A 10872-nucleotide genomic window follows, 5' to 3' on the forward strand; every position below is an offset into this window, starting at 1 on the left:
TAAATCTGGGCAGTGGGTGCGGAAGATCTACAGAAATCTACAGGCAACCGGGTCGTTTCTGGCTCAGCAGAAGGGGCCAGGTGAGTCAAGATGAGATTGAAAATGAGATGGGAGGGGCCAAACAGATGAGGAAAGGATTTGGGGTGAAAGGAGCTATTGTCCATGTAGCCCAGTGCTATTCCAACTGGCAATAGCTCTCCTCTTGCCAGAGGAAAGAAGTAGACAGAGCAACCAATGTGGATTTTACATTTATTTTACATTCTACATCCACACCCACCCACCCCGTTTTGTCCTGCATCCAGGCAAGCAAAATGCTTGATCAGAGTTTAAGGACAACATTGCAGGTAGACGAAAGCATTTGTGGGTGGCACTGTGGGTTGAACCACAGAGCCTAGGACTTGCCAATCAGAAGGTCGGCGGTTCGAATCCCCGCGACGGGGTGAGCTCCCATTGTTGGGTCCCTGCTCCTGCCAACCTAGCAGTTGAACAAAGTTCAAAGTGCAAGTAGATAAATAGGTACCACTCTGGCGGGAAGGTAAACGCTGTTTCCGTGTGCTGTTCCGGTTCACCAGAAGCGGCTTAGTCATGCTGCCCACATGACCTGGAAGATGTACGCTGGCTCCCTTGGCCAATAAAGCGAGATGAGTGCCACAACCCCAGATTCAGTCACGACTGGACCTAATGGTCAGGGGTCCCTTTACTTTTATTCAACTGCCACACCTCTTCAATGCAGAGATGTCTGCTTGCACAATGGGGTTCCCCCCCTCCTTCCCTGAGCAAACCCCATGCCCTCCCCAGATCTGCTTCAGAGGGTCAGGGGAACCCCCAGGAACAGATCTGGGCTTGGGGAGGGCCTGGAGAGAGGTGAAGGAGAAGGGGCAAACTTCTCGTTGCACAAGCAGAAATCCTTGCATTGTTGAAACGGAAGATTGAGGGTCACGTTGGAGTGCACCCTCAAGGTGGGGGCAAAGTGGGGCTGCTATGGGGCGTGGCTCAAGGTGGCATGAGGAGAAGGGGCAGCTAGAGAGGCCTGGAGGGATACATTTACTTCCTGCTCTGGAGGGTATCAGGTAGAAAGATGCCTTTCACATAATCTGAATAGCGCCACCACCTGTTACCTGACACTTCATATACTGAAGTTCTCCCCGGACACTGAGGTCCAGTGCCGAGGGCCTTCTGGCAGTTCCCTCACTGTGAGAAGAAAGGCTACAGGGAACCAGGCAGAGGGCCTTCTCGGTAGTGGCACCCGTCCTGTGGAACGCCCTCCCATCAGATGTCAAAGAGATAAACAACTACCCGACATTTAGAAGACATCTGAAGGCAGCCCTATTTAGGGAAGTTTTTAATGTGTGACATTTTAATGTATTTTTAATCTTTGTTGGAAGCCACCCAGAGTGGCTGGGGAAACCCAGCCAGATGGGCGGGGTATAAATAATAAATTATTATTATATTATTATGAGATACCTTGAATGCAGCACCTCTGTGCTGCAAAAAAGGCTTTCTTTTCAAATCAGACTACTTTTGCAGCCCATGCTCAGACTGCAATAATGACTCAATTTGTCATTAAAGATGTATATTGCTACAGGGAAAAACAGAAAAACATTATATTAAAAATAATTCTGAATTAACATCACCCCCCTTCAGCTTAAAAACCATAACAAATTCAACCTGCGAATTCTAAACCCAAGAAAGATATAAATAGCCATCATTTTATTTTTGTTGTTGCTGCTTTAATGAAGGGAACAGGCTCCCATGCATGGTCATAACCGATTCCTCCCAGCTTCCTCATTCCAGATGTTCCAACATTCCCCCATGTATTTCAGGCGATACAGCAACAGCCTGCCCAAATACTCTCAATTCCAAAGAACTGCTCAACCAAGTCTGCATGCCAAAAAGGATTTTGTGATTGGTGTGTATGTGTTTGTTTTATGTAATGCCATGTGGCAAAGTCAACACAGAGGAAATGTTCAAAGAAAGAAAGAAATCCAGACGCCCACTGAGTGTGGGCAATCATTTGGGAATGCTTAAAGTAGGTATTTGGACCCAAGATTCCCAGCCTTAATATTTAATTTTGAATTCAGAATTCAGAAACCTGGCTTGAATTCAGGATTCTTAAAAGATGGGAGCATGATTAGTGATCATTTCCCAGAGAATTTTACAAATTTGGAACAGTCTTCCCACCAGAAGAACAGCATCAGCTCATGAATCATCCTAGTTGCTAGTTGTACAGGTCCTGGCGATGGCTGGATAATTGCCTTGACAGCTTTGCTTGCCATAGGCTAGATTGTGCCATGTACGCTCCAACTCTTTTGCCTACTTCAAAACTTGGCGAGGGGGCAGAAATGTTTGGCTGCGAGCCACAGGCACTTCGCTCCAGAAGATTCATACTAAAATTTTTTTTAAAAGGAAGCTGGACTGTGCCAAAGGATAGGGATGGAGGAATCTGACGTCTTAGTAGAACCCCTGAAAGCTGGAGGGGTTGGTGGTGGTCATAGCTTACCAGACCAAGCAGACCAAGACATTTTGCTGTCTGAGACGAAGAATCAAATGCTTCCCCACAAGTTAAGGTGCTCAGTATCTGAGGCCAGTCCTCTTGAAACTTGAGTTTTAAAAAAGCAGAACAATTCACGCAATCACCTTCCCCCAGTAGTCAAAACAATACAGTATTATTTTGCTGTTGCCCAAAAGAAATCCCTTGTAATAGGGGGTAGAGTCAGACCGCGGTTCAGGCCACGTACAAAAGGTGGTATCTGACCACGCAGAAAATCTCACCGTGTGAGCTGAGGCTGGCAGAGTCAAATTTGCCTCTCCATACCCGGTTTCTCTGCTGACGTCGTGCAGCAAACAGTCATCTGCATCCAGCCCCCGAAGTCTCAAAATGCCTTCCAGGATATTGCAGTTGCGCTGAGGAAATAAATAGTGCAGAAATAAAACAGTGCCTTTTCAGATGGAGCTGGCATGTCCCCATGCCTCATCTTTCTATAGTGTCTGAAGCGGCTCTTAAGAGCCTGTAGCGGTAAGAGCAGTTGCCGGGGAGCGTTGCAATATGGCAAATCAGGAGTCAGCGGCTGCCTTGTCACAGGGGAGACGAGAAACCTGGGAGGTGAGGTTCAGGTCAAGGGAGAGGATTATCATTTAGGCACACAGACCAGGCTCTGGGTGAGCACCCCCGTTTTGTTGCTTGTTTACAATGCTAGATTATGCTTAAAGGGCTCAGTCCTAGACGATCCAAATAGCTGAAAATATATGCCTCAGTTAAGGAAGATAACAACAAACAAACCTATGGTCACGTAAAGCATCCTCAATAAATGCACAAGACGTAACTGGCTGTGTTCTTAGATACATAAAATACAGTATACTATTCATTGTATCAAATTGTAAATTTCAACAGAAGTAACTCATAAAGTTCAAAGCAGAGGACCCAGTGGATCAGATCATTCTCTAGTCAGTTCATGCATAAGGTCCATCCGTGTCTATTCCACCTGTCTGTTCATAAAGTCCAAACAATCCACATGAAAGGTTGTTACAGTTCCACAAAATGATTGGGGGTCGCATAACTAGTTAGCATGCCAGAGTCTCGTTCGTTATTGGAATTAACCAGACAAATGGCCCAACCAACTGCTTTGTTCGTTTGTTGAACTTTATGAGTTACTTCTGTTGAAATTTACAATTTGATACAATGAATAGTGTATCTTATTTATCTAAGAGCACAGCTGGTTACGTCAATTAAGGAAGATGGCATTTGTGCCAATTAACATTTACAGTACTTTTTAGAATATGATTTCAACGTGTCTCTGGGTTGCTTGGACACACATCTAAGGGCGATGTGCAATCAAAATGTTTTGCAAAAGCACATTATGTGTGTGTGTGTGTGTGTGTGTGTGTGTGTGTAGGACACCTAGGCTTTTCTCACCCTGTGCTATGCTTCTTATTAAGCTACATATTTCAATGAGAATGCAGAGAATGTACTCATTTCAGTTGGCAAAAATGGGTCATATGGATTTGAAACTGCTAGGTGAGAGAGTCAAAGATGTGTTTGGGGAGTCTTTTTTTATCTTCTATATTGCTGAAAGCTGCCAACAGACCATCTTTCCTCTAGGCAGATCATCTGATAAAGAGTTCAGCATGATCAGCAGAGGTTGCATCGGTGGGAGCAAATGACAAATGATGGCCTCCTGATAGCTGAAGATATCTCTCGAGCTTCTGGAATGAGATACCCATCAGAGCTCAAAGATGGTGACAGTCCTCCACTTGGGGAGAAGGGGTGAAGAGATAGCAAAATGTTGTTTCATCCTGCAAAGGAACTCGGGGAGTTGTGAGGACTTCATTAGCTGGAAACTTTGGCAGGACTTTGTAAGTTTCTCTTGGGAAAGCTGATGTAGGCTGTGCTCACTCCTTAATAGTGTATCCAATTGTCTTCACTGTGCCAGGATTATAGGTTTAAATACAACCAGGGTTACAAAGATGCCTTCGTTCTTCAGGGTACTCTTTTTAAAAAAGCTTTTATTTATACTTTTCAAATTTATACATTTCATTAATTTTACAATCATTGTAACATTTCAAAGTTTGACTTTCTGAGGTTCCTTAAATTATTTTTTGTAGTATCATCTGCATATCCAAATTCATTTGGTTTGTTCATTTAATTATCTAATTTAAATATCTACTCTTATATAGCTGCAGATTATTACAATAATCCTGCCAAAGTTGCAGTTTATCTGTAAATATCCAATAAACCATTTCCATTTTTTAATAAAAAGTTAGTTATCTCGATTTCTTATTCTTCCAGTAAGTTTCACCATTTCTGCATATTCCATAAGTTTTTGTATCCATTCTTCCTTTGCTTGGACTTCTGCTTCTTTCCATTTTTGGACGAGTAGCATTCTTGCTGCTGTAGTCCCATACATTAAAAAAAAATTCTATACAATTTAGGTAGTTCTGTCCCTATAATTCCCCAAAGAAAAGCTTTCCCCCCTTTTTTCTTTACAAAAGTTATTTTAAACATCATTTTCAATTCATTATATATCATTTCCCAGTAAGCTTTAACCTTACTACAAGACCACTCAGGGTCTTGAGGGTACTGTCAGGCAACTATAGCCTCTTCTCGTATTGCACCTGGAACTCCCCACCACTGGGAATGTGCTGGAGGTGAGGAGCTCTATAACAGTATGCTTGCTTGAAGCAGGTAAAATTTCCATATAATATTAATTTTATTAATTGCACCCTGCCCATCTGACTGCATTGCTCCAGCCAGTCTGGGCAGCTTCCAGCATCTACAAACACATAATAAAGCACTAAACATTAAAAGCTTCCTCTTCAGATGTCTTCTAAAGGTTGTCCAGCTACTTATCTCCTTGACATCTGATGGGAGTGCATTCCACAGGGTGGGTGCCACCACCGAGAAGGCCCTCTGCCTGGTTCCCTGTAACCTCACTTCTCACAGGGAGGGAACCACCAGAAGGCCTTCAGAGCTGGACCTTAGGGGTAGAGACGCTCCTTCAGATATATTGGGTCAAGGCCGTTTAGGGCTTTAAAGGTCAACACCAACACTTTGAATTGTGCTTGGAAACGTACTGGGAGCCAATATAGGTCTTTCAGGACCGGTGTTATATGGTCCCAGCAGTCACTCCCCATTGCCAGTTTAGCTGCAGCAATCTATTAAAGCCACCCTCCATCCTTATATACCAGGCATAAACAAACTCAGCCCTCCAGAAATTTTGGGACTACAATTCCTATCATCCCTGACCACTGGTCCTGTTAGCTAGGGATGATGGGAGTTGTAGTCCCAAAATATCTGGAGGGCCGAGTTTGCCTATGCCTGTTATATACTTATCAGCAAAACCTACATAAGAACATTGGGAACTGCCTTTTGGTCTATCTTGCTCAATGTTGACTACACTGACTATAGTAGTTTTGTAGGGAGAATGAAATGTCATGCTGGATAACTTTTTTAAAAAAAGCAAATGAAATTTGTACAACATACAGTGGTACCTCGGGTTAAGAACTTAATGCGTTCCGGAGATCCGTTCTTAACCTGAAACTGTTCTTAACCTGAGGTACCACTTTAGCTAATGGGGCCTCCCACTGCTGCCACGCCACCGCTGCGCAATTTCTGTTCCCATCCTGAAGCAAAGTTCTTAATCCGAGGTAATATTTCTGGGTTAGCGGAGTCTGTAACCTGAAGCGTCTGTAACCTGAAGTGTCTGTAGCCTGAGGTACCACTGTGCTGACCAAGCCTCTGCCCTTCAGATGTTTAGCCACAAACAAAGAGATGAGTTAGCAATATCTCGATGCGGCTGCAGCCCGAAAATGAACTGTATCTAAGTGTGTTTCCCTGCTGAGTAGCTCTGATTTCTTCCAGACACCTGCATAGATTTTCTGGGCTTCTCTCCTCTCTGCCTTCTGTGCCTGGAGTGCCACAGAACAAAATGCAGCAGGAGCGAAAAGGCATGCCCTGGAATACTAATGAAGCTAGAGCTCTCTCTCTCTCTCTCCTTCTCCCCATTGATAAGATTCTGGAGACGGGAGAGTGTAGACACAGCATTTCATCTCCATCCATTGAGGGGAGGAAATATATATATATATATATATAAATACAGAGAAATAAAATGTTTATGGCTGCTAGGACTTGGGTCATGTGGTTAAACGAGACAAACAAACAGCAGTATGCTTTTCTGCAGCAATCCAGCTAACCCCCACACAGGTGGAGGGGGGTTTAACGAATCGCGGCCGAGTGTGGCAGAATCGATTCATTGCAGCAGTGGCTTGGCACAGGCAAGCAGGAGAACTCTGTATCTCGCTTTCCTATTGCAGCATTCGATGGCAGAGGACTTTTGACTCATTCACCCGGCGCTAAGGAGTGTGGAGGGGGAGATGGAGAGGGGAAGAGAGCGTGGCTCAAATCGAAGGAAGAGATGCAGGGGGAACGATTGTGGAATATGGATATATAATTTACAGCATGTTACAGTTTAAGAGAAAATCATATGAAAATGGTGTCTAGAAGGTACTTAACACCAAGTAAATTGGCAAGAATGTATAAATCTAAACCAATTAAGTGTTGAAAATGTAAAGAGAAAGAAGGTTCTTTTTATCATGTGTGGTGGTCTTGTAGTAAGGCTAAAGCTTACTGGGAATTTGATATATAATGACTTGAAAAGTTTAAAATAACCTTTGTAAAAACAAACAAACCCAGAAGATTTTCTTTTGGGAATTATAGGGACAGAACTACCTAAACTCTAAAGAATTTTTTTTTTATTATGTATGCTACTACAGTGGCAAGAATGTTGTTCGCCCTAAAATGGAAAGAAGCAGAAGTCCCAGCAAAGGAAGAATGGATACAAAAACTTATGGAATATGCAGAAATGAATAAGAAATCAAGATAGCAAAGTTTTTATAAAAGAATGGAAATGGTTTATTGAATATTTACAGATAAATTGCAAACAGATAAAAACATTAGTAGGGATATTGTAACAACCTGCAGTTTTATAAGAGTACCGTATATATTTAAAGAAGATGAATAAATGAGCAAATTAAATTAATTTGGATATGCAGAAGATATTAAAAATGAATTTAAGGAACCACAGAAAGAAAGGGGAAGGAAGTCAAGTTTTGAAATATCAAGATGATTGTAAATATGATGAAATGTATTAATCTGAAAAGTATAAATAACATTTAAGGAGGAGGAGGAGGAGGAGGAGGAGGAGAAAAGTTTGGATTTGTTATCCCGCCTTTCACTCCCTTTAAGGAGTCTCAAAGCGGCTAACATTCTCCTTTCCCTTCCTCCCCCAGAACAAACACTCTGTGAGGTGAGTGGGGTTGAGAGACTTCAGAGAAGTGTGACTGGCCCAAGGTCACCCAGCAGCTGCATGTGGAGGAGCGGAGACACGAACCCGGTTCACCAGATTACGAGTCCACCGCTCTTAACCACTACACCACACTGGCTCTTGAGGAGGAGGAAGAGATGCAGGTATGAGGCACTGTGGGTTTCATGTATACACGTTCTCTTCCCTTTCAAAGCCCTATCTACATAAGGGACAGTTTCAGGCAGGGGAGGAAGAAAACACACGAGTGTGTGATAAGCCACAGAGAGGCTTTGCACACTCAGCAGCCAGTCACACATTATGGCTGGTTGACTTCAGTGCAAGGAAGAAGAGGTCAGGAGAGGCCTTTGATAAAATAACACCCACCCATCGATTCTTTACTTTCTGATGGTGCTCTGTTTACTGTTTTAATGTTGAGCATACTAATGTACTTGGGGAATGGGGGGTTAATTGTTGAGAATCAGTGTAGAATCGCTTGTTGTCACGTTTATTGTATCTACTGTATGTTGCCTTGAGACCCAATAAAGATGAATTAAACAATTTGATTAATTAGCAAAGATTAAATAGAGAGAAATAATCACCTTCACCCATTGGCAACTGATCAAGAGGGCATGGAATTGTTTTTACCCCTCATAAGGAAAGGTAAATTGGGGAGGGGGAGAGAGGTATCAGTAATGTATTTAGGAAACCAGACAAGGTATTAAATGGTTGTTTTATTTTTGGGTGGTTGGATATCTTCCTTAGTGTGGCACATTCTTCATAAAATAGGGCTGCTTGATCCTTAAGTTCTCAGGCAGCCAATCCTATTTATTTGTTTGTCTATTTTGCACAATTAAAATAGTGTTTGGTTGTAATAAAACCAGCAGTGCCATCTCAATGGCGTCCTGCAAAGTAAGCACAAAACTCCAACAACAATGGTCATAGAGTCCACACAACCTATACAGCTCTTTGCCGAGGAATAATAATAATAATAATAATAATAATAATAATAATAATAATAATAATTTATTTGTACCCTGCCCATCTGGCTGGGTTTCCCCAAACCACTCTGGGTGGCTTCCAACAAAGATTATGATGGGTTTCCCCCAGAGTTAGTTCTCCTCAGAATAGACCCACTGTAATTTAGGGACTGAAATAACATTCGGTTCCCTAATTTCAATGGATCCATTCTTAGTACACGTATGTTAGATTGTACCCAACATCATTCTTGGGTGACTTCCCTAATGATCACACACAAGGAAAAGTATAGCAACCCCTTTGGTGACCACTCATAGCTGAGTAAGATTACCTTCTATGAACATTTTAACAGTGAGTCTGTAAGTGACTGCAGAGGCCAATTCTGGATCCACACGTCCTTCCACAGTGGGGATGTAGATTTCCGAGTAGGAGTTGATCACGGTGAGGGTTTGCCATGCCTTCCTCTTAGCATGTTTCTCCCTCTCGTCCTGAGTGTGAACGTCTTCAAAGCCCATGACACCTTTGGTAAAGGCTGTTCTCCAACTGGAGCACTCACAGGCCAGTGTTTCCTAGCTGTTGGTGTTTATACTACATTTTTATAGATTTGCCTTGAGAGAGTCTTTAAACCTCTTTTGTTGACCACCAGCATGACACTTTCCATTCTTAAGTTTGGAATAGAGTAGTTGTTTTGGAAGACGATCATCAGGCATCCGCACAACATGACCAGTCCAACAAAGTTGATGTTGAAGAATCATTGCATCGATGCTGGTGATGTTTGCTTCTTCCATTACACTGGCATTTGTTCGCCTGTCTTCCCAAGTGATGTGTTACATTTGCTAGAATCTTTCCAGGAGTTGGAGATGGTGTTTATAAGTGGTCCATGTTTCACAAGCATACAGTAAGGTTGGTAGTACAACCTTGTAAACAAGCATGTTGGTTTCCTTGTGAATGTCCTGGTCCTCAAATACTTGGTGGTTGAATCAGGAGAAAGCTGCACTCGCAGAGCTCTGGCGATGCTGGATTTTGGCATCAATCTTGGCCCTTGTGGAAAGATAACTGCCCAGGTAGGAGAAGTGATCAAACTATAACTACCCACCATACAGCAAATGTGGTACCTGCAATTCTGGTGACTTTTCAGACACACTCTCTGCAGCACCTCTATCCATACTATGACACGGGGAAGAAATCAGAATTGAAATACTCAGGATGAAACGGTGAAATCTGCTATGATTAAATGGGCACAAGACATAGGCCATAACATTATGTTTGCTGACTGGGAGAAGTTGTGGACCACCGGGATTAAATTTACGGCATGCAATGCCTTAAGAGAGAATATTATGAAAATGATGTATAGGTGGTACATGACCCCAGTCAAGCTTGCAAAAATATATCATTTGCCCGATAACAAATGTTGGAAATGCAAAGAGATTGAAGGTACATTTTTCCACCTTTGGTGGACGTGCCCAAGGATCAAGGCCTTCTGGGAAATGATATATAATGAACTGAAAAAGGTATTTAAATATACTTTCCCGAAGAAACCAGAGGCCTTCCTCCTGGGCATAGTAGACCAATCGGTGTTAAAGAAGGATAGAACTTTTTTTATGTATGCTACAGCAGCAGCAAGAATTCTCATCGCAAAGCATTGGAACACACAAGATCTACCCACCTTGGAAGATTGGCAGATGCAGCTAATGGACTATATGGAGATGGCGGAAATGACTGGCAGAATCCGAGACCAGGGAGAAGAGACGGTGGAGGAAGATTGGAAGAAATTTAAAATTTATTTGCAGAAATACTGTAAAATTTATGAATGTTAAGGACATTGAAATGAATCGCAGGGGCCTTAGCAACAAAGTAAAATGTAAGATTGGATTAACAATAGATAAACTAATAGGATATGAATTTGCTGAATTAATTTTTAATAAGGGATACAAGAACGGGAGACATGAGGAAGTCGGGAAAATAAGTTAATTGAAGATGAGAAATTAAGAAAGAGGGAATTTTTGTTTTTTGTTACTATCTGTGTTTTTATCTCTCTCTCTTTTTTCTTTCCCTTTTCTTTTGATGTGTTTAATGTTTGTATTTTTGTACTGTATTT

This window comes from Podarcis vaucheri (genome assembly GCF_965113315.1).
Source record: "Podarcis vaucheri genome assembly, chromosome: 3".
Classification (NCBI taxonomy): domain Eukaryota; kingdom Metazoa; phylum Chordata; class Lepidosauria; order Squamata; family Lacertidae; genus Podarcis; species Podarcis vaucheri.